This window comes from Leopardus geoffroyi, chromosome C1 (assembly GCF_018350155.1).
Source record: "Leopardus geoffroyi isolate Oge1 chromosome C1, O.geoffroyi_Oge1_pat1.0, whole genome shotgun sequence".
Classification (NCBI taxonomy): Eukaryota; Metazoa; Chordata; class Mammalia; order Carnivora; family Felidae; genus Leopardus; species Leopardus geoffroyi.
Window position 1 is genome coordinate 149,342,393 of NC_059328.1, and position 25,441 is coordinate 149,367,833.

Here is a 25,441-nt window from a genome sequence, read left to right on the forward strand (position 1 = left end):
CTGTGTCTTCCTCTCTCTCTGCCCCTCCCCTGTTCATGCTCTGTCTCTCTCTGTCTCAAAAATAAATAAACATTAAAAAAAAAATTAAAAAAAACTGGGAGGAGGATGAAACATAAGAGACTCTTAAATATGGAGAACAAACAGAGGGTTACTGGAGGGGTTCTGGGAGGGGGGATGGGCTAAATGAGTACAGGGGATTAAGGAATCTACCCCTGATATCATTGTTGTACTATATGCTAACTAACTTGGATGTACATTTAAAAAAATAAATTAAATTAAAAGAAAAAAGAAACAAAGAAGGTCAAATATGGAAGCATGGAAAACATAAAAATTATATTTTTATTCAAGTAACACGTGCACATTGTGGAAAAGTCAAAAGGTGTAGTTAATCACAAAATAAGCTCACTACCAATAAGCACATTTTCACATTTTGCTGCATGTCATTCTAGGCTTTTTATGTATAATCTATACATAAATATATAACTTTTGAAAATAGGCAGATTCAAAAGTGCCATCAAATTTTAGGGTTAGTAGAAATTGCATTCTGTTGACAAGAGGTTTGTTTTCACCATGTACAGCAATGCCCTTTAAATTTGGGAACTTCTGTATCATTCCTATGTGTACTTTTGCAGTTGTAAAAAGTATCAGATTCTAAAAAAAAAAAAAAAAAAAAAAAAAAGAATGTTCCTAAGAGAAAAAATTGTAGAAGACTTTAGCAAAGGCAAAAAGGGTTACAGATGGCCTATCCAGGACATCATATAAATTATCAGTGCCTTTCTTTTTTTGGGGGGGGTGGGGTGGTAAAATATACATAACATTTACCATTATAACCATTTTAAAATGTACATTTAAGCATTTCAAATTTAAAATTAGGTACTTTCACGATGTTGTGTAACCATTACCACCACCCATTTTCAGGCCTTTTACCGTCTGTAAAATTTCCAGAGAATAAAGAAATTAAACTTGTAATCTTTTATTTATTTAAAAAAATTTTTTTAATGTTTATTGCATTTTTGAGAGAAAGAGAGAGAGAGAGAAACAGAGCACAAACAGGTGAGGAGCAGAGAGAGAGAGAAGGATATACAGAATCTGTAACAGGCTCCAGGCTCCAAGCTGTCAGCATACAGTGGGGCTTGAAATCACGAACTGTGAGATCTTGACCAGAGCCAAAGTCGGCACTTAACCAACTGAGCCATCCAGGCGCCCCAAATCTCAGGACCACAAAGTGCCACAAAGTCAGGACGTTTTAAGAACCCCAGTTTGTATAATTAAGGCAAATATTTGGCAAATTAAACTAATTTAATAAATTTGGTTTTTAAAAGAAGTTATGGTGTTAACCAAACAAGCTAACATTAATCCCATACAATGTTTATAATTTTGAAAAATATAAACTCCTATGTTCAACTAAATTGAATCATTATTCTGGCAAATTTTTATTTCAACAGTAACTATGCTTTGTAGCTTAGCAGCTTGAAGGGAATTTTTTTTTAATATAATTTATTGTCAAATTGGTTTCCATACAACACCCAGTGCTCATCCCACAAGTGCCCTCCTCAATGGCCATCACCCACTTTCCCCTCTCCCCCAACCCCCATCAACCTTCAGTTTGTTCTCTGTATTTAAGAGTCTCTTATGGTTTGCCTCCTTCCCTCTCTGTAACTTTTTTTTTCCTCCTTTCCCTCCTCATGGTCTTCTGTTAAGTTTCTCAAGATCCACATATGAGTGAAAACATATGATATCTGCCTTTCTCTGACTGCCTTATTTCACTTAGCATAATACCCTCCAGTTCCATCCACGTTGCTACAAATGGCCAGATTTCATTCTTTCTCATTGCCAAGTAGTATTCCATTGTATATATAAACCACTACTTCTTTATCCATTCATTAGTTGATGGACATTTAGGCTCTTTCCATAATTTGGCTATTGTTGAAAGTGCTGCTATAAACATTGGGGTACATGTGCCCCTAAGCATCAGCACTCCTATATCCCTAGGGTAAATTCCTAGTAGTGTTATTGCTGGGTCATAGGGTAGTTCTATTTTTAGATTTTTGAGGAACCTCCACACTATTTTCCAGAGTGGCTGTACCAGTTTGCATTCCCATGAAGGTAATTTTCAAGATCTTTAGGTAATCAAAAACCTTGGAGTGGTATTAAATTGAGTTGATTATGCATGCCCGGATGACTCAGTTGGTTAAGTGTCTGACTTTGGCTCAGGTCATGATCTCATGGTTAGTGGATTTGAGTCCCATGTCGGGCTCTGTATGGGTGCAGAGCCTTCTAGGGATTCTCACTCTCTCCTCTCTCTGCTCCTCCGCAGCTCAAAATCTCTCTCTTTCAAGATAACTTAAAAAATTTTTGAGTTGATTAAATGATGATTATTAGATACATAATTTCTAAGGTAAAATACTGAAACATCGATTACTAAGCATAGTTGTATGCTTATATACTTTTGCTTCTTTTAAAAAAATTTTTTTGTAATGTTTATTTCTTTTTGAGAGAGAGACACACAGAGTGTGAGCAGGGGAAGGGTAGAGAGAGAGGTAGACACAGAACCCAAAGCAGGCTCCAGGCTCTGAGCTGTTAGCACAAAGCCCAACACGGGGCTCAAACTCACAGACCGTGAGATCACGACCTGAGCCGAAGTCGGAGGCTTAACTGACTGAGCCACCCAGGCACCCCTACATACTTTTGCTTCTTATTTTAATATTGATAAGCTACTGTTTTGAGTCATGTTAATGAAACTGTTCATTTTTGCCACTTTGAGGTGTAAAATGGATGAATGTGTGGCTGTAAAAAGTTGCGTTGCACATGCTCATGAGCTCTGCCTAGTCTGCTAAGATGCTGGAGCACGGCAGACAGTTCTCAATTATTCACCCCTAACTTTTCACTGTGAAACAGAAATCACTTAGTTTGACTAAAAGGTACAGTCAATAATGAGTGGTTGAGACTACATTAGGAGTAACAGTGACAGAGAAGTACAAATGGGTACGTGCATTTATTTCTCAAAAAAAAAAAAAAAAAAAGTTTTATCCTAAAGGAGGGATTCTCGGGTTTTTCGGTCTCCTGGTCCTTTTCTACTCTTAGAACTTATTGAAGACTTCAAAGAACTTTTATTTTATGTTGAATATAGCTATTGAAATTTACCATATTGGAAATTAAAAATGAGAAATAATTTTAAATATTTATTGATATATTTGAAGACAGCAATGATGAATGCTTTGAAGACAGTTTTGAGCTCATAGATCCCCTTAAAGAGAACCACTGACCTGTAGTAAAGTGTCCATTTATTTCAGAATATGAAAGACAATAAATAAAGGATCTAAATTGGAAAGTGAACCTTATTGGTTTTGATCGATAATAGCCAACTGAGAACAACAGATATGAAACATTTTAAATTTTAGTAAATTACATTCAATGTTGATGGACTTGCCTCCTTGGGGTAATTATTAATATCTTCATCTTCATACGAAAGGCTATTTTACACCTTCTACATCAGAAATGCTATGTTTTACCAGAATAATTTTCTGTGCATTATTTGACTTTATTAAGTCCTTGATTATATAAAGAAAAATTAAAAAAATAAAGATTCCTCCTCACTTATGAATCAGCAAAAGTATTATCTTCTATGTTTATTTAACTTTTTTTAAAGTTTATTTCTTTTGGGGGGGGGAGAGACAGAGGGAAAGAGGTAGACTCTCAAGCAGGCTCTGCACTGTCAGTGTAGAACGCAACGCAGGGCCCAAACCCATGAACTGTGAGATTGTGACCTGAGCCAAAACCAAGACCCAGATAATTAACTGACTGAACCACCCAGGCACCCTTTCTATGTTTATTTTTATTGCTACTTTGATTAAATAGATAACCAAATACTGTTTCTCAGGCATCCAGGTATCCTTTTTGAAGGATGATCATAATAATCTTAAAGATTTTTCTTGATTACCCCCAAAAGACTGGTCTTACTATGAGGTATGGCTGATTATTTTCATAGGAGCAGGCAAGAATGTTAACCAGCCTCTTTGAGTTTGTTTTTGCATGTCTTAATAAAGTCTATACACTTACTGTCCAACTACTATCACTACCAAATAAACTCAAGGAGGCTGGACCAGACTTTTGGGGAAATCAAGAAAAATCTTTAAGATTATTATGATTATCCTTCAAAAATCTTAGCAAAACCATTCCTTCTAAACAATTCAAATAGAAATATGATTCCCTAGTAAACAGAAACATATGATTATCTGTAAAAATTAAGAATACACAAATTAAAATTATTCCCATTAAAAATACAATAAGGGGAGCCTCGATGGTTCATTCAGTTGAGTGTCCAACTCTTGATTTCAGCTCAGGTCACGATCCCAGGGTCATGGGATCGGGCCCCACATTGGGCTCCACTCTCAGCATGCATCCTGCTTAAGATCCTCCAACTCTCTCTGTCTCTCTCTTTCTCTCTCTCTCTCGCTCTGCCCCTCTCCCCTGCTCATGTACATTCTCTCTCTCTCTCTCAAAAAATATTGGATAAAAGAATACAATAAAAAATAAGTGCCTGGAGGCGCCTGGGTAGCTCAGTCGGTTAAGCGTCCAACTCTTGGTTTCAGCTCGAGTACTGATCTTGTGGTTCCTGAGTTGGAGACCTGTGTCAGACTCTGTGCTGGCCAGCGTGGAGCCTGCTTGAGATTCTATGTCTCCCTCTCTCTCTATTTTCCCCTGCTCACAATCTCAATGTCTCTCTCTCTCTCTTTCAAAAATAAATAAGCATTAAAAAAAAAAAAAAGGCGCCTGGCTGGCTCAGTGGGAAAAGCATACAACTCTTGTTCTCAGGGTTGTGAGTTTGAGCCCCACACTGAGTATAGAGATTAGTAAAAAAAAAAAATAAAATAACTTCTACTAAATTTTTTTAACATTTATTCATTTTTTGAGAGACAGAGAGAGAGCACAAGCAGGGGAGGGGCAGAGAGAGAGGGAGACACAGAATCCGAAGCAGGCTCCAGGCTCTGAGCTGTCAGTACAGAGCCCGATACAACTCAAACTCATGAACCCCGAGATCATGACCTAAGCCAAAGTCAGACACTTAACTGACTGAGCCACTCAGCAACCCCCCTGACAAAAAATAAACTTTCAAAAAAAGAATAAAAAAAATTATCAAAGTCCAGTGCAAGGAGCATAAAATAGTACATTTTCTCCTGAGGAGCATTTCATGAATATGTGAAAGAAAGTTTTAAAATCTGAATAAAATTGCATTCATTCACATAATCCCTCCCAAAAATCTACCCAAAAGGACTAAAACCAGTACAAAAAAATGCCATCATCAAAGAAGTACGGGAAAATACCAACACTATAAGAAGACTCTGACTCTATACACATATGCCCCAAGAATAAAAGGTGGAGATTTTAGGAAAGAAGAATATTCTGAAATGTCCCAACCCATAACTTGTAGAATCAAAGTTTAGGGATATGGAAGGCCTGTAAGAGAAGTGGGAATCGCAGAGTTTGACACTCAGGTTCACATTGCAGAAAGACATCAAGGGCTACCTTTTGGCCTCATTGTTTTAATTTTCCTCAACCTGTGATTAGGTTTGAAAAGGAAACAGCTTTAAAGCGATGATGAAATCTGACTAAGCAGATACAAGTGCTAACTCGCCACACAAACCTCATAATCCACAGTACTACAGGGTAGCCATTTTCCCCGTGCTGATATTCCCCATCCACAGGTATGCCAGGCTCTCCCTGAAGCAGGGGAACTGTTAAAATCAAAGGTTGACTCTCAAACATAGGATCACAGGTATACCCACAACACAGATCTCAAGAGGTTCAGCAAAAAAGCTCTAGGAGAAAACTATATATCTTCTTGCCAGTTAATCTTGTTGCTTATCCAAAATGTTAAAAACCATCAACGTCTAAACCTCTATCTACCCCAATTATAAAATGAAAAACAAACTTAAAAAACACTAAGGTAAACAGAGAAAGCCATCAAGAATTACCAACTTGCCCATGCATTTAAATGAATTTCAACTTCCTTCCTGAATTTTTTAAAAGTCTTAATAAAATAAAAATAGATGAATACTTGCTTAGCATGATTTTCAAGAACATATGTAACAAACCAAAAGTATCACAGACAATGATGAGGTATTTGAAGCATTTCAAAATTCAGAAAAAAAAAAATAAGGGTGTGCTCAGTGTTAACACTGATACTAGTCAACTTCATTTTATTCTTTACACAGAAAAATAAAGTTATAAATATTAGAAGTGTGGCAGCAAAACTATTTGCATAAGATATGATTACGTATCTGGAAAACCTTGAGAATCAACTGAAAAATTATTAGAAACAATAGGAAAACTGAGTAATTCAGGGGCATCTAGGTGGCTGTGTCAGTTAAGCATCTGACTCTTGATTTTGGCTCCAGTTATGAACTTACAGTTATGAGATTAAGTCCTGTGACAGGCTCCATGCCCAGCATGGATTTGCTCTCCCTCTCCCCCTGTCCCTCATGCATGCTCTCGCTCCCTCTCAAAAAAGAAAGAAAGAAAGAAAGAAAGAAAGAAAGAAAGAAAGAAAGAAAGAAAGAGAAGGAAGAAAGAAAGAGAAGGAAGAGAAGGAAGGGAGGAAGGATGGAAGGAAGGAAGGAAGGAAGGAAGGAAGGAAGGAAGGAAGGAAGGAAAAAAAAAAAAGAGAAAGTTGAGTAATTTAATCGATAGCCAGTAGGAATTACTCCACAATGGTTTGGGGAAAACTGAATAGTCTTGTGGGAAAAAAAAAATAAAGCTCGGAGTTCACACCTTATTTTCACTTAAATAGATTCCATCTACAATAAACATTCTGGTGTAAAGCAAAACAAACCTTGAAGCTACACATAAAAAGGAATGAAACATTGGTCTTCTAAATACCTATACTTCTTCCTGTCCTGAAAACAACAATCTTGGGGGGAAAATTCTACAATAAATTTCAGAAAAGAAGGGAAGAAGAAGGAAAGGAAAAAGAGAAGAAAGGAGAAAGAAAAAACTAACCTAGCAGAATGTGCTAGGGCTTGCTCATAGAAGTTCACAAGAGTCAACTGTTAAAATTTTCAGGAATTTTGCAGTTGTTAAACACAGTCATTATTAAAAATTAAATTATATAAACTTACCATTCAATAAATTATTTTGAAAATAAGGTAGGGGTGCCTGGGTGGCTCAGTTGTTTGAGCGTCCGACTTCGGCTCAGGTCATGCTCTCACAGCTTGTGAGTTTGAGCCCCGTGTCAGGCTCTGTGCTGACAGCTCAGAGCCTGGAGCCTGCTTCAGATTCTGTGTCTCCCTCTCTCTCTGCCCCTAACCCACTCGCATTCTGTCTCTGTCTCTCTCAAAAAAAAAATAAATAAACATTAAAAACTTTTTTTTAATATAAATAAGGTAATAAGCACTCAAAACTTATCACTTCCTAATTATCTTACCACATTTTATTAATCTCTATGCTGTTGAGGTTATTTACACCTATTGTATCAGTTTGATACATATACTGTGTAATAATTGTATGCCTGCACATCTCAACTCTGCTCAGGGGTATTAAGTTGTTGGAATGAAATAGGCCATGTCAGGAGTTCTTACACCAGAGAAAAGAGCACACACTATAAATCAAGGCTCCCACCACCAGGCACACAAACCGGTTGTTAATATTTACCAGAATACCATTGTATATATGTAAATCATTCTTTATACTTTGACCCAGCAATTCAATCTCCAGGAATGTTTCCTACTGAAATATATCAGATTATGAAAAAAGGCTTAGTGATGTTTGAGGTTAAATTATTTCATTATATATATCTTAATCAAAAACAATCTAAATGCCCCAAACTTGGGTAGTTGAATAAATTATTATATACTGTTTGAAAATATTTAATGACATGAGAAAAAATGCTCATGATATAATCCAAAAAAGAACTAATGAAGTAAAAAAAAAAAAAAAAAAAAAGCAGAATGAAAAACTACATGTATAATAGCTACTCTGGAAAAGAAAAAAATACACACACAAATACATTTTTTAAAAAAATCAGAAATTAAAATTTTGTTTTATGAAAAAAAAACAGCAAAAAGGCATTTCTAGTTGAAGAATTTCTGATATTTGTAAGTTAAACTCTGAAATTTCTTTCTGTCAAAGCTCCAGTCTCACTGCTGTACATACCCACATCTTCCATTCCCTCTAATTACAGAGCGACCCCTCCTTCTAGTTAATGTTAATCAGTATCATATGGGTAAGGAACCCATGTCTTCCCACTTCTCACAGAATTTCTGAATTATATCCCTTGCCCCAGACCTTCATTCTTATCATTACAAAAGTCATTTTCAAGCCACATTTCCTTCTTAGAAACTTCCCAATTTCTTTTCCTTTCCCTTAACAAAAAACAAAAAACAAAAAAACAGAAAACTATCTAAACTCCATGTTCCTATTTCTTCAGCTTTAGTCCAAACTACTTGACTAAAACTATTATGGCCAAAGTCACCACTGTCCTTTTTGCCTAATTCAATAGGATTTTTTTGATTTGTTCTTACTCATTACCACAAAAACATTTCACTCCATGTCTGCTCCCCTCATTTTTTTCTTAGAAGTGAGGTTCATGGAACACACTTGCTGTTTTTTCATTTATGAAGACTTTCATTTCATTAAATAAACTTCAATAAAAAATAAAATAAAAATGCAAGTAATAGAGTTTTGGGCATTTGAAATTTTTATCTTAATACTTTTTCTGTATTTTTCAAAACTTTTAAGAATGTTATTAGTGAAAACTACACTTTTAATTTTGAAAAAGAAAAGTCCTTATATATCTAAAACATAATTATATGCCAATTGACCCTCAACTTTTAAAAAATGTTACCAAATAAACAAAATGAATATAAAGAAAATAATCAAAGGACAATTAAAATGTAAGAAGGAATAACAGGCAAGTTGTAGAGTTGCATGTACAATTCACTTTTATCATAAATAAGTATAGGGGCGCCTGGGTGGCGCAGTCGGTTAAGCGTCCGACTTCAGCCAGGTCACGATCTCGCGGTCCGTGAGTTCGAGCCCCGCGTCAGGCTCTGGGCTGATGGCTCAGAGCCTGGAGCCTGTTTCCGATTCTGTGTCTCCCTCTCTCTCTGCCCCTCCCCTGTTCATGCTCTGTCTCTCTCTGTCCCAAAAATAAATAAACGTTGAAAAAAAATAAAAAAAAAAAAAAAAAAAAAAAAAGAAAAAGAAAAAGAAAAAAAATAAGTATATAGCACAAATATAATAGAAGATCTGTTTGGTTTTTAAAGGTTCAAGTTGTATTCTCAAATAGTCATAATTCAGACATCTGATAAGTGTAACAGAACTATGTACCAGGATGATAACCCTACCTTATCAAGGAAAATTAATTTTTAATACACTCAGTATTATCTAATAAAATTAATATTTTTAGAAGGAATTCTATTTCTCCTTAGTTATCTAGTTCAATGTTCCTTATAATAGAGATTTTTTTATACTCTAAGTGTTGAAGGAAAGTTGGACCCTTACCTTGGGCATTAAGGGTAGTTTTACTACAAAAAGAATGGGGAAGAGGGTGCCTGGCTGGCTCAGTCAGTAGAGCATACAACTCTTGATCTTGGGGTCAGGATCCGAGCCTCACATTGGGCACAGAATTTACTTAAAAAAAAAAAAAGAATGAGAAGAATTATATGTCAAAAAACAAAATAAATATATGAGAAGTTACTATAAAAACTCCGGAAGTGCCTGGCTGGTTCAGTTGGAAGAGCATGGGGCTCTTCACTTGAGGTTGTGAGTTCGAGCCCCATGTTGGGTGTAGAGATGGCATAAATATATTTATAAACTAAAACACACACACACACACACACACACACACACACACACACACACACACACCAAAAAACAAAAACAACCTCTGGGGAGGAGTGGATTTTTTAAGTTTAAAATGGAAAGAATGTTTAAAATATATGAAGAAGTAATAAATCAGTATTTCATATTTCTGTAAATAAAAACTATTAAAAAGCAAAAGAATTATAATAAATATAATAAAAGCATATCATTAATATTAGGAACTTATAAATAGGTTATAATAAATACATTAAGACCTCTGGGCGGTAACAGGCAATATCAAAGACAAACCACAAAAGAGAAACAGGTTAAAGTACTGAAAAAATGCTCATTGTAACCAGTCACAGAAATGCAGATTAAATAAGGTACAATTTTTTTTGCAATAGGATTGGCAATGGCTAATAACGATGAATATAACCCAATCCAATGAAGGTGTTAGTAAAACAGGCACAGTCATATACCATTAGTGAGATACTGTAAACCCATACAATCCTTTTAAAAGCCAAGTTCACAATACATATATTAAGAGCCTTAAAACATTCCCAGCCTTTGATCCAGTAATTGCATTTTTGGGAATTTATCTTATGAAATGATGTCACACAGCCACAAATAAAAGTACTCTGCATAAAAATGTTCATTGAAGCATCATCTATAAAGGTTGGAAGTAGCGAATCAATCCATCTGTATGCACAACCATGTGCTCCATTATTAGCATTCCACTGTAGCACAAGGGAAGAATCAGATAACCATGTGAGGAGGCAGAGGGTTGAGAAGATTTCAAAAACATAACTCTTCACAAGAGTCTTAGAAAAGAAGCAGATTTTACCAAGCAGAAAGAGAGGGAATAAAAATTGCATACAGGGAACATCATGTGCAAAATTGTGGATTCATGAAAGTCTATCCTCAGGGATCCATAAAAACTATGGTTTGTAGTATGTTTAGAACCTGCTGCTTCCTACCTCCCAGTAGTTTTCAGAAAGTGATGTTTAGCAGTGGTTTAAACACATACAGAGCATCAGCACTCCTGTATCCCTTGGGTAAATTCCTAGCAGTGCTATTCCCGGGTCATAGGGTAGATCTATTTTTAATTTTTTGAGGAACCTCCACACTGTTTTCCAGAGTGGCTGCACCAGTTTGCATTCCCACCAATAGTGCAAAATGGTTCCCGTTTTCCACATCCTCTCCAACATCTATACTCTCTTGATTTGTTCATTTTAGCCACTCTGACTGGCGTGAGGTGATATCTCAGTGTGGTTTTGATTTGTATTTCCCTGACGAGAGGGTGGCAGGGAGGGGAAAGTGGGTGATGGGCATTGACGAGGGGACCTGTTGGGATGAGCACTGAGTGTTGTGTGGAAACCAATTTGACAATAAATTTCACATTGAAAAAAAGATGTGAAAAATAAACCACATACTGGGGCGCCTGGGTGGCTCGGTCGGTTAAGCGTCCGACTTTGGCTCAGGTCATGATCTCACGGTCCGTGGGTTTGAGCCCCGCGTCGGGCTCTGTGCTGACCGCTCAGAGCCTGGAGCCTGTTTCGGATTCTGTGTCTCCCTCTCTCTGTGACCCTCCCCCGTTCATGCTCTGTCTCTCTCTGTCTCAAAAATAAATAAACGTTAAAAAAAATTAAAAAAAAAAAAAAAGAAACCACATACTGAACAATAAATACAAACAAAAATGAAAAATATTAGGCTAACTGGATATGAGTATTCATCTTCATATAATGTGATACACCAGGAGGAAAGTAGAAGGGTTTTTAAAAACACTTGAGACTTTATCTTAAGCTAAACTCATCATGAGAGCATTATGATATTAGAAACAATATCTAACTACTGTCAAGTGATCAGCTACAGGCAATCTCTTTTGTTCTTACCTTCACTATCTGGCATGGAGGAAATAAGAGTTCAACTACATCAAATTACTGTTATGGTAATAAGAAATAGATTTGCATGAAGGTAATACAATCTCCAACTTCCCCAAACTAGTTCAACTCCATTCCTTTAAATTATCATGTACCTCATATTTATCCTTCTGCCCATTCTATTTCTATTCGTTTAGTCACTACCACCTGACACTGGAATGTCTGCAGTAAGTCACTGGTCATTCTTTTAATAGTCTCTACTTTCTGTACATTTAACCGATTTCTTCCAAATCTATCTTTCTAAATTTTTAATCACATCTCTGCTTAAAAATCTATTAGCTAACAGGGTGCCTGGGTGGCTCAGTCAGTTGAGAGTCCAGCTCTTGATTGTGGTTCTGATCATGATCTCACAAACATGTCACTGTTAGTGTAGAGCCAGCTTAGGATTCTCTCTCTCTCTCTGCCCCTTCTTGTTCATGTGCTCTCTCTCAAAATAAACAAACTTAAAAAAAAAATCAATTAGTTAACCCAAACTCCCCTTTGTAACTTTATCTCCCACTATTTTCAAACGAATTTTAGTTAGGTTTCCCTCCATCCTCTCCTTCATTCAGCTTGCTGTTCTAAAATATCTACCACTTCCTTCAAAACCCAACTGAAGAGTCACTATCTCCTTGAACCCTTTTAATTCTAGACCAATTATTTCTTTTCTCTCTCTTTCTCTCTCTCTCTCTTCCGTTCTTTCTTTCCATTTTGGGGTATCAATAGCAATACTTAAGTATATAAACTATCTTGAACCATGCTACCTTCAATATATACTAAAGACTCATCTTATTGGGGGTTGGGGAGTGTGGGTAGGTCCTAGTCAGTAAGCTGTATCAAAATATAGTAAACATTATCTTTGACATTAACCATACTGGAGACAGATACATGATCCTTCAATAAGTCCAACACAGCCAGTTTGCCAGCATTCAAACAGATGTCCAGAAACACACAGCTGGCCTGAATTTAGGAGCTATGATATTTAGTTGAGTTCCAGAAACACATAGCTGGCCTGAATTTAGGAGCTACGATATACCAAAAAAAAAAAAAAAAAAAAAAAATTTCTATTAAGACATAAGAGCCACACTTAGTGTAAGATGCCACACTATGAGAGCTACCCAGGAACAGAGAGTACCTGACTCTGGCATCCTGCCTGGAGACACCTTTACTGAATGAATGATGGTTACTGAAATTGTTTTTCCTTTCCCATCCTCAATTTTTCCTAACATAAACAGTTGAATTTCAATGGGTTAAAACCACAAAAGATGAGACTGTACTCTATGTACATCCTTTCACTCTGAGTAAATTATGACCTCCTTGAGCATATGCATTTTATTTCTGAGCACCTTGAATTGTTTCTAGTTACTAAGAAATAGATGCTGGCCTAATTCTTGTTTTCAATTTAATGATCAATTTATTTCACTAATAACTACTGCCTAATATGAGACTATTAGCACATCACAATAGTGTGAAACATGAAAAAATAAGTGATTTTTATTTGTTTCCATGGGCAATTACAGGATTACTTTTAGGTCTCTTGTGAAGTCCTGAGAGTAACAAATACAAAAATAAACATGCATTTTTGTCTGGGTACATGTAATTAATTTAGTTGGTACCTCTGGACTGAAGCTGAAACATACCAAATACTACCTACTAGGCATAAAATATTTGCAATAAATTGCAAAAAAATTACCTATTTTAAAAAGTGTCCCTCATTAAGATGAAAAAGGTCAAATTCAAGTTACTATGTCAATAGAACATTTCAGGAGTGCCTGGGTGGCTCAACTGGTAAAGCATCTAAATCTTGATTTTGGCTCAGGTCATGATCTCACAGTTCGTGGGTTAGAGCTCCACATGGGGCTCTGCACACAGAGCACGGAACCTGCTTGGGATCCTCTCTCGCTTCTCTCTGCCCCTCCCCTGCTTGCTCACTCTTCACTCAAAAAAATAATAAAATAAAATAAATTAAAAAATAGAACATTTCATTAAAAACAACCACCCAAAAAACCCCCAAAATCTGGAAAATTCTAGTCACATTCTATTTGGCTTTCTCCTTCCCCTGATCCCCAGCATGCTTTGGTCCTATCCTCCCATTTCACACGTGGTACAAAAGCACTTACACATTCTTTAAGCCAATTCTTCTCTTTTGAATTTTGGCTGTACATCTATGAACAATCTTTCTGGAAAGGAAAGGGAAAAGAAAGCTTTCACCTAACTGGCCAAAGTATTATATGCTCTCTTCCTGGACAGAATGTTTATTGTTTACACAGCCCTTCCCTTACCCTTCAACTTCCTACTTCAAATCCCTAAGGTATGATTATAGATAAGAGTTATTTTCTCAATAAGCTGCTGAAAATACTAATGACATTGCACAAAAATCTAATGCTACAGTACGTAGGCCACAATGGAGAAAATCTTGAGACTTTCCAAGAGGACTCAATTGCATAACAGTGCTCCATTTCTCTTAACCCCATTTAAAAGCTTCTTTAAAGCTGTCTCCTCTCTTTGATATTGTTACTATCCACCTCCTAACAACACTTCCTTTAGCTCTGCAGTAACCTCTCTTTTAAAATAAAGAGTTTTGACCCACAACCTCTGTCTGTTACTGTTGCCTGGCAGACCCTATTTCTTCCACTATGCTACACTAACCCATAAAAGGAGAAACATATCATCCTGTGACTTACGGGCTGCTCCCTGATTTTTTCAGATGCTCAAGATTGGCTTTGCTGCTTCATATGTTGCCATAATGGTTTATGTCAATAGTAATCCTTTTCCCAAGGAAGTCCAGAAGTATGTTTCAATAACCATGTTATCATGGAAACCACAAAAAGATGGTTAAGCGCGGCTTCTCTCTAAACTCAGTCACTAGACAGCCTTCTATTTCCACTCATTTCCACCTCTAATTTATCTCAAAACACATCATCGTACAAGAAATACTTATGTAAAAGTTTTAAGGTTTTCTTCTGACCTGTCTCCTGCAAGTAAATATTCATCACAACATTGTAAATAAGGAAAATGAAATAAATGTCATGGTCTTAGTGCAGCAATAATGAAGTTAGGAAAAGTCTAACCACTGAAAATTAAGCGGTTTTACATTCGTGAAGTTTTTTGAATCTTTCCTTTTCATACATTAAATTTTTTTTTTTTTTTTTTTTTTTTTTCTGAGAGAGCGAGTTCTTATAGGCACAAGCATGCGAGCAGAGGAGGGGCAGAGGGAGAGGAAGAAAATCTTAAGCAGACTCCATGCCCAGCCTGACCTGGGGCTCGATCTCATGACTTTGAGATCATGACCTGAGCCAAAATCAAGAGTCAGACACTTAACCAACTGAGCCACCCAGGCATCCCAATCATACTCTCTATTTTTAATGGTATTTCTATTAGTGTAATTCAGTACTGATGTAATTACAAGTAGGGGTTATAAATTTCTTTTTGTCCTTATGGATATTCCTATCATTGGCAGTTCAGACAGTTCCATCTTCTTTATTCATCCACAGTAACTACAAGAGGTAAAAGTGTTTTTTGAGTCAGTCATCAAATCCCCTTGGAAAGCTAGTTATTCATCAGTAAATGGAGAAAAGAGAAAAACAGATGCCCTCTCTTGCTCAATGTTCTTAGCAAGTATAATCATGCATTATGTTTCAAAACAAAAACAAAAACCACTTATAAAGCAGCGGAAAAGAATGAAGGAGAAAGGAATGGTTCTGATTAGTCTCACAAGAAACACAGTATTTCAATAACTCTGATCAGAAAGGACAGTTTTGTCAATTTTAAACTGGTTTCCACAAACAACAAGCCTATCATTGAAAGGGATGATTTGAAACTGATTAACCCATCTTCTCCAGAAAAAGCAGAGCAGTCATTTTTGAAAGCAATGGAGGAAAAGGATTCCAAAACATTTTCTTTTCTTCAGGATAACCTCAAGAAGGTTGCCCAACTACTCCAGACACCTAATAGACCTAGCTTTAATTTATTTGTTCTATGTGGGGCTCATAATGCCCTTCTTTTATTGCATGCTTTCTTCCTAATCCCTAAATATTCAGTTTACTCATTTTTCTAGGTCAAATTCAATGCTACCTAACCAAAGAATCTTTTCTAATGATTCCAACCAGAAGTCATGTCACCCCTATTCTAAGCTTTCACAAACTGTCATCCATAGCTTTTTAAGAATACTGAATACAGCATTCAGTATAAACTTGATGAATGAAGGTAGTTCTCCCCTCTTTCCCCCTATTATTAGTACTAGAACAATAAAAGTGTATCAAATACCTGACTCCCCTGTGGTTGTCATTACTGAGTCAACTCATTTTTCAAGGAATGGCTACATTTTCTACTGTTTTGTTGAGTTATTAGTATTTTAAAAATTCACTCCATTTCCTCATCTTTCTTTTTATCTAAATATAATCATCTGTTGCAATGAGAGCCAAAAAACGTAGACAAATAAAATTCCAAACATTCATTTTGGTGAAAATGTAAGAACTTCTTTCCTTCTGATTTATCAAGAAGTGGGAGAGGAAGGGAAAGAAAACTTATTTGAATTTTACTTCCTTTTATTTCCTCAGCTTATTCTGTGATGAGATTCCAAACAGGAAAATAACTGAACAGACAACAGTCAAAAGACACAACAGACAACAGTCAAAAGGCACACACACAAAAAGAAGATGTATAATAATTCATGAAATGATCAATGTAACCTCAAATGATGGCAAATTAACTGCGTATATAAAGTTATTATCCGATGCAACTCAAAACTAAAACATAACACATCGTCCTTTAATAACCTCTGAATTTATTATTTAGAAAAAAGTACAGCCTACTATCTGTTAGATTAAATTTGGCCATATATTCTGTTATATTACCAACACATCCAGCCATTTGTGAAACCAAGAAAGAGTAAAATGCACTCTTAGGAGTGGTACTCAACCTTGAAGTGCTGAAAGCTACTTCATCATCTAGCATGGGGACAAACACATGCATGCACATGTGAACATAACACTATGTTGTGTAGAAGGCTCAATATAATCACCATCCTTGTAAATCACTCAGGTATCCACTTATTTTAACATACACAAATCAAGGCAGAGCTCCCTGTGATTCCTACAAGGAGAGCGGAAATCACATTTAACACCTCTCCTCCCACTCTTCTCATTGAAAACTTGGGATTCACAGATTTTCTCTCTCCTTTCAGTCACTACTAGGCAGCACAACCTGCGGGAAACTATTACAGGTGGACTAGTTTATACATATCATTTAAATACTGTAGGAGTGCAGCTGTGCTCAATATTCCAGAAGTGAGCCAAAAAGCAGAAAAGACTCATTAGATTTCTTCTAAAAAAAGATTAAAGTAACTTCCTGGTTTTAGGATTAGCATTACTCTAATCAAAGCATAATGTCTTGCTGATCTTCCTATCTTGTCTTACACCACTCATAAACTACAAGTATTGTCACTTTTCTATGTATTATGTGAAATTGTTTTACAGGCTAATTAAGCACAATCTATTGCTTGTGTTGTTACCTAAATCTACATATAACTAGCAAAATATAATTAACCACATTTTCAAATCAGAGATAATTCAGTTACTCATCTATGAACAAAAATTATAAAACATATTTTCCAAAAATTACAATGGTGGTGTAATCTAGCTTTGTTTCCTTTCTGGCCAAGATGAGATATATGATGGGTAATATATTATTGACCTTTTACACTTGGTTCTTTCAAAGCTTCTTCATTTTATTCAGCATTTAGTTTAAATTAAATATTTAAAATTGAAGCTGTTCTATGTTGCAGACATAGCTAAAATGAAGAGCTTCTGTAGCAGCAGTGACCAGATTTTAAATGCAGGTAGATCAATAAAAAAAAAAAAAATCACCAAGCACAGGCTCCATGTGTGAGTGGAATGGTTTATAATAGCTTGCAAATGACTATGTGCTTGCTGTAACCAGCTGTTCTTAAATTATGAATATGCAACCAATTCATGTTAAAGCCAAATCCCTGCACTATTTCTACAGAGAAATCCCAGTAGTTTTGCTTGTTCTACATGTTAGCTCTGTTAAGGATACAAATAGCAGTAAGCTTCCGAACAAATAGGACCAAACTATTGGCATTTCATGCACTGGGTCCATTATCACAGTAGGGGATGTCAATCATTGGTACATTCCTATAACAGCTCAGGCAATATGACAATGATCTCGTAGGAAAAAAAATCAAAATCTCTGCAGCATACTCAAAGTCCTTCTGACAACCTAATGCTTTCTTACTTCAGCCAATCAGAATGTCAGACCTGACCTACTAGAAGACTTGCATCAAGCTTGAAACATTTAAAAACATCAATCATAAAAACAAAGACAGGACATTGAATTATACAGTATTAACCTCCAGGGTTTGCATACAAAGACCTTAGATTTATTTATGTCCCAGTGAGTTAAGAGCTTCAGTACACCGTTCTTTACACCAAACTGACTGCCAATTTGATGAACCTCTCTGCCCTCAGCAGGAGTGCACCGTCTTTGATTAATGAGTGCATGCTTGTGGAAAAGTGTTAAGAGGAGAAAACAGAGGAAAAACACACAATTATGTCTACACATAGCTGAAGTACCAATGCAATAATTATCTTCAAAACAAATACTCCTTTTTCCTTACATACACATGCACACATGTGCACACACAAAATTAGTAAAGGTTCTTATATGTATTACTTTCATCGTTATATCTAACATTTTTTTGAATGAAAGACATTCAAAAACCAAAGTACAAGTCAAATTTCATAGATTATAAAAACAACTATGTTAAAAGCATTAATGTAAAAAGATAGAAAACACCCTATCTTATATAGTAAATTTCTAGATATGTGGGATAAAAACTTTATTTTCACCTCATACTCTTATAAAAGCCTATTCATTTAAAAAACTCAATGTTTAATCTACAAATATCAAGACCATTAAATATTTTACACCTCAAACTGTATTATGAATTGCCACAATTTTCATAACATTCAAAATAGATTTAAAAGTCATATAAATTGTTTTGGTTTTCTTTCAGCAAAGATATTGCCAATATTTTATAATTTCATATGTAATTATAAATTATACTCATTGCCCATAACTTCAAAGCTAATATGGTCAACAGAAAAACTCATGAATGAAAGTTTAAATTCTTTATGATTCTTCTGTTTAGAATTGCCCTCTACCCAATGTAGGAAAATTCCTGCTTAAACAATGGAATGCTGATTTGCACTACACTATAATTAAGACTACATTACCTGTAAAAATGAGTTAAGCATTGAGATTCCTTTTTTAAAAAGTTGACATTTAATATATTTACCTTAATCCAGTTTATATGAGTATCTGCCTTGACACAAACATCTTATGAGTAAGTGTATTTCTTAAAAATTGAATCACAGGCTAAGGTTAACAGAATACTTTTCTTTTTAAGGAATTGTAAAGCTATTACATAAAAAGAGTTAGAAAGCATATTACCTGAAAGAAATCTTAGTAATGTGTGATCTATTTAAAAGGAAAACATCTCTATAAACTTATAATTTCAGGAAATCATAATTCTGGTATCACTCAGCATGTACTAAAAGTGCTTACAATTTGTTTATATTGTATAGGAAATCCTTCTAATGCTATTTAACTTAGCAAATCATATATTCGCATCATCAATTTCATATTTTAATATTTTTAAAGGCATCCTATTTTAAATGTTATGAATTTTATGCTCTTTGAAAAACTGTTTTAAAGATTTAAAAATTAAAAATGAATAAATACTGGAACTACAAAAGATCTCCTGACATAGTGAATAAAGTATATTATATCCTTAAACTAAATCCTTATCCTAAAGATTTTTTACACAATTTTTCAAAAAATGTTTTCTCTTTTAGAATACTTTATTCTTCCTTTCTATTTCTTCTCCCACTAAATAAATAAATAAACAAACAATTAAACAAATAAATAAATAAGTAGAAAACACTTAGGCACCAATGGGATGATTTGACACCATTTAGTACCATAGTCTGATAGTTGAAACTATCAATAAAAGTTATTAGTACAATAAAAATATAATTCCCATTTTAAAATCATTAAACGATCACCAATTATTTATTATCTTCACCTTTTTATACAGAAAATTAAACATAAAACTGCCTTTTCCTCAGCAATTCTTTTCTCTTCTGATTACCTTCTGCAACAAAAGTTTAAAGAAATATTTAATCAAACAAGTCAGTATTTATTAAATAAAGTACAATCTTTTAAAACCTTGTGGTATGAAATACTTAATTTTATATAATCAAAAACCTCTTAAAATACCTAACTAGGTAATTTAATTAATCCCTCAGGATATCAAGTATATTAAAAATCATTAAGATGATATAATCTCAACTAGGGATCAAAATCACATTATTTTGTTCGTGCTAAATCACTTCTTTTAGTAGTCCTAGCTAGGAGTAGGTCCGAAACTCAGAAATTACAACTTAAAATCTTTTTCTTTGAGAAATCTTTAAACCAAAAGTATTCAAGTTTAACACATTCTTTCACTAATTCAAGGAGGTAAGACAGAAAACAGAAACTTTCATGCAACTGTGATATCCTACATCTTGTATAGTAACACAAAAGTAGCAACAAAGACATTAACAATTGCAGTTCAAGCTGGGAGTGACTGTTCTGTTTCAATTCAATGACACCACTAATGGCTTCTTAGCAGCTCCATGAAATCAACCAGCTGTCAAGTTGATGCATCAGAAGGAACAGTTATGCACTCCCATAAGAAAAAGCAACACATCAGGATGTTTGGCAAAACATCTGCTCCTTTACACTGCAGTTCTATAATAAACATGCAAACAAAGAAATGAGAGAAAGGGCAACAGAATTAAAATTCCAAGGTTTCCATTACAGTCTTAAACGCATTTAAAATAAATGACATAAAAATAAAAACAAATTTCTGCCAACTTGAATACTTTTATTTTAAATCTTGAAAAATGCTAAATGTAATTACTCAGATTCTTCTAGAAAGGCAAAAACTACAGAAAAATCATTTCATTTTAAAAATTGAGAGTAAACTTGTTCACCAAGAAAAATCATTATCATAATGTTATGTACAAAACTCAAAAAATGATACCAAAATATATCCTTCATTCAATTAGTACTTAATAAATTATGTCAAATGCGTTTCCAAGACTGAATACTCTAAAAAATATTTTAAATAGTGTTTGAAAAAGTAAATGCCACTACAGTTCAGCAATAGCTTAACATATAAAACCAGTAAAGATACTATTCTCTGAATTTTAAAATATGTACCTACTCCTACTTTTCTCCAAAACATTATATGAAGACAACAATATTAAGTCCTGATAAATAACTTTTTTTAAACGCATACAATTTGATCACTCCCCCCCCTCCCAAAAGACTCTTCTTGTTTGCCATTACAGGCTGAAAATAATTTTGATTACAGCCATTCATTTCAAACACTTGTAAAATTTTACTTTTTTCTATCTGAAACTTGTAAGTGCCTCAATGTTGTCTAAATTATTGATTATGCAGCACAGTGACAATATGTACAGTGTTTACAATAGGTGTGAGACATCAAATGTACTTAACTACCATTTTCTTAAACTACTTATCCTCTGTTGCTTGCCATTTATAATCTGCCAAATCTTCTAGTCCTTTGTTGCATGTATAATTTAAAACCATCTGTTCTATGTGCTTTTAACTATTTAAACATTTTTCACCTACCTACAATTCACATAAATGGCAGACATTCAATTCAGTCAGGCTTTCTATATAGCGTTTTACATAAAGCAAATTCCAAGATAAATAGCATAGCAAACAACACCAAAGAAGACTGCTACAGAGATAAAAACATACTACTACATACAATGTAAGTTCTTATGTGTTAGACAAACCTTTTCAGAATTGTTTCTATTACTTCTTTTTTTTTTTTTTTAGTTAATTGTAGTCAGTGTTTTTTCCCAACCCAGAAGACAAAGAGAATGCAAATTAAATACAGACAGTTTCATGTCCTTGTTAGAAGAGAAGTAAATATGCTGACTGAAAATGACTACAGGAGACAGAATTCCACTTTCCCATTCAATTTACAGTGCTTTTATTTATATACCAGTCAGTGTATCATTAAGTTTGGTCATGTGACCCACCGAACTTCTGTGAGGTGAAAAACTACGTTAGACAAGCAAATTAAAACAACACTATTTTTATTGTTTATTTTTTCATAATGGCTGACAAGGAGCTTACAGCTTGAGGTTATAAAATATATTTTAAAATAAATTTTGTCTTTTAAATACTAACTACATTTTTACCAATCGTTTAATATCTGCTACTAAATTTTAAAAGTATCCAGTATCTCCAGGTATTTTCATAGTTGTTTTTGCAAAATGCAAGGAAATATGTAAAAAATAATTTAATTACAAAAGGGGATCTAGGTAATCTAAAGTCATTATACGTAAAATGTTAACCAAGCTGATTAAAGAAAAATCCACAGCAGAGTGGAGTAAATGAGAAAGGGAATATGCTGATTAAAAATAACATTTGAAACCTTTAAAGAATAATAAAAAAAAAAAAAAAACCAACACGTAGACAAAAGCTAGGTGAGTATCAATGACACTATAAAAGTTTATACCATTTTTTTTTTTACACATTTTCCACCTGTTACCAAAACAAAACGTATAGACGCTGAGGGTTCATTTTGAGAGCAGAACCCAAAAATAAGCAGCACAACTTCTCTAACCAGTAAGTTACACGGTCCTTTAAAGCAGGGAAAAAATTAAGCGAAAAATTGACTCTTGGGAAAATTTCTCGATAAAGTTTACATGACGTCACTGGGCCCCCTGAACATTCCCTAAACTTTGAGTCTTTTCCACACACACTTTTTTGCCTTTCTACGCCTTCTTTCCCTTTCTCAAAAATAAAAAAGGGGAGACTTGGGAATAAAAATTGCCCAAGATGGCGAAACGCTTGTTGTTTAGAGGGCAGGGGAAAAAATGGAGGATATTGTAATATACACAAAGGGATAAATTTCAACAACTCGGCCAAGGACTGCAGCTGCTTCTCTCTTTATAAGGAAGCAACACACAAAAGATAAATACAGAGGGAGAGAAAAGAAGAGAAAAATCTCCCAAATAGCAGGGCCAGCTCTTACTCTGCAAACACTTCCTTCCTTTCCCAAGTCCCAATTCTGGGGTTCATGGAACTACTTTAAGGGGAGGGTTGACGCGAAAGAGAAAGGGGGGAGGGGAGCGACAAGAAGATTAAAAGAGCGAGGAAGAGTTGAGGGCTGGCGGCTGTTCTCGGGGAGAACTGCTAGGAGACAGACATTACCGTAGGAAAAGCTGTGCTCCTCTAACCTCTGTGTACAGACGTACATCTTCCCAAGTATCCAGATCCTTTCCCAGTCCCACCTGCCCCCATAACACGCCCCGCGCCCTCAGCCCATTTTCTGAAAACTCTGAAGCTCCAAGCTACCCAGAGAGAGCTAAAGAGGCCCGAACTGGGGAGTGGGGGGGCGCAGCTCATCAGTCCTAAAGGGAAGAGGGGGCGGAGGCAAAAAGGGGCAGCAGTAGGCGGACTGGGGTGGGGGGGGGTATCTTGAAACTACCCCGACAGGGATTGGGGGAGCAGCGTATATTCCGTCGTAGGAACGGCGATCGCAACAGTGCCAGAGGTTATCGTTTGAGAAGCAAAAGTGTTGGCGGCCCCCCGAGCTCTGGAAGCCGAGAGGAGGAGGAGGCGCGCAGCCCCGGCGGCCAGGCTGGGCGGCCGGCACAAAGGAAGCGGACTCGCGGCGGCGGCGGCCCGCGGCCCTGCTGCACCGAAGTCCCGCACCGGCAGCCAGGAATAAAGTTTACATTCTCCGGAGACCGCACCCCCCACCTCCCACCCAGGACCGCGTCCTCCTCCCCCAAACTCCGCTCGGGACCCCGAGCACCGCCCCAGCCTTCCAGCCAGCACAACAAAGAGACACACCGACCGGCGAGGGTAAACAGCCGCTGAGGGCGAGCAGGGCGGGCAGGGCGAGCGCCGCGAGACCAGCAACTCCGGAGTCCCCGCTCGCAGGAGCGTAGTTTCTCCTGTTCTGCTGCAGCCGGCTCGGTAACATTTGCAATTTTCGACTTCACCCGCACCCCTCACACCCGAACATTTTGAACTCACCTTTACTTTCGAACTGAGAGTTGCGGTGGGTGGGATTTTTGTCTTCCCCAGATGGTTGAAGGTTACGATTTTTGTTTTTGGAAACCCTACCACCTCCTTATCTCGATTATTATTTTTGCAAGAAAAGTATAAAGAGAGTTGGAGTGGAGGTGAGATTTGTGATCGGGAAAGCCCTTGACTCCCTCCTTCTCCGCCTTCCGCCTCTGATTAGTTCCTATCCAGCAGCAGATTGAAGCAGGAGATGATTCTTCTCAAGGTTTGTTCAGCAGCTTCACTTCTAGGCGAAGGCTTCATGAACCAAGTGACGTCAACCAACAAGGCTTCTCTCTCTCTCCTCTCTCTAACAATGAAAGTTGCTGTTAACAAGGGAAAAAAGAGAGAGAATTGTTTATACCATTTCAGTTCCAATAATAAATGACCTATCAGCTCCTAAAGGAGCCAAGGGAGGGAGGGGGGTTCCTTCTTTCTCCAAGAATACTATAGCTTCGAGTTTGCAACCGTTCCTTGTCCCAGGAAAAAAGTTAAGAAACTAATTTTTTTTTTTTTTTTTTTTTTGCTTTCAAAAGTAGGGCAGAAAATAGGATTGAAAACCTAATTTTAAAAAACGTAAACTGGAAAATAGGGAGCATAAATTCATCATTCTCACCTAAACTTTTTTTCTCGTAAACTCATAATTCGGTTGAAGTCTGTAAACCAACTAAATTAATATGCCAAGAATTCATGGATGTTTGGAACTCAAAAAGAAGGACGCAAGATGGTCCGAGATAAAACGCTATTGCCCAAACACGGGCAAATTAAACTAGCTGTAGTGTTGATGCACTGAAATAAATTTAAATAAAACGTTAAAACAGTAAGTCGTTTTAAAGTTATAAATTAAAACTGTAAAGGGTAATCTCAATTGTAGTTTTTCCCTCCAATTTCTGAGGTCAAAAAAGTGGAGGGGGAGGGAACTAATTGTAGGAATTGAGCATTTTTTAAAGAATCAAGTTAAGACTGGTAGCTCATTGCTCCATTTTTAAACTACACAGGAGGTATGCTTTTTGTCTACCCCCCAATCTCCTCCCAACTTTCTGTTTACCCTTCCATTTCTCCCTCACCCCCCAATTCCAACATCCTGAAACCAATAAAGTTGAAATAAAGGTGAAGCACACCCTATTCCCTCCTGGATACACCACCCCATAGCTTCCTAAAAATGATTCTTAAAAAGACTTAACTTTGGCTAATGTTTTATTACACAGGAAGATATATATATATATATTTTTTCCCCACTGAGGTAGTGTTTTTTCCCCACAACACATTAAAATCTCAAAGTTCATATAATAAAAAATTTCATGAGTTAATTTTCAAGATGAAGAGCAAGTGAAAGGCAAGCTACGGAAGAATAATTTGACCATATATGTATATTTTGTACATACATTTGTGGATAAATGTATCTTAAAAGATGCTATTGTTTTATGTTTCCTCTTCAGCCACTGGCTGTGATTTTAATTGTGCTGGAGGATCTTCATTAGTATTAACACATGGGGAGATTTCACAAAGCTGCTTCATTAGGGGGGAAAAAAAAGCTT

At 35.9% G+C, this 25,441-nt stretch overlaps 1 protein-coding gene across 2 annotated transcripts in view; it reads right to left on the minus strand.

Moving 5' to 3' along the window:
- Positions 1 to 23,983, minus strand: part of BAZ2B (bromodomain adjacent to zinc finger domain 2B) — a 328,314-nt gene extending 304,331 nt beyond the window's left edge. The window contains exon 1 of one of the 2 annotated variants that reach the window (XM_045479949.1): positions 23,874 to 23,966. The gene's annotated coding sequence lies outside the window, so the exon portion shown is untranslated. Of the gene's footprint in view, positions 1 to 23,873 lie in introns of both variants that reach the window. The other variant, XM_045479948.1, reaches the window with a different exon arrangement.
- Between the last annotated feature and the right edge of the window lie 1,458 nt (positions 23,984 to 25,441).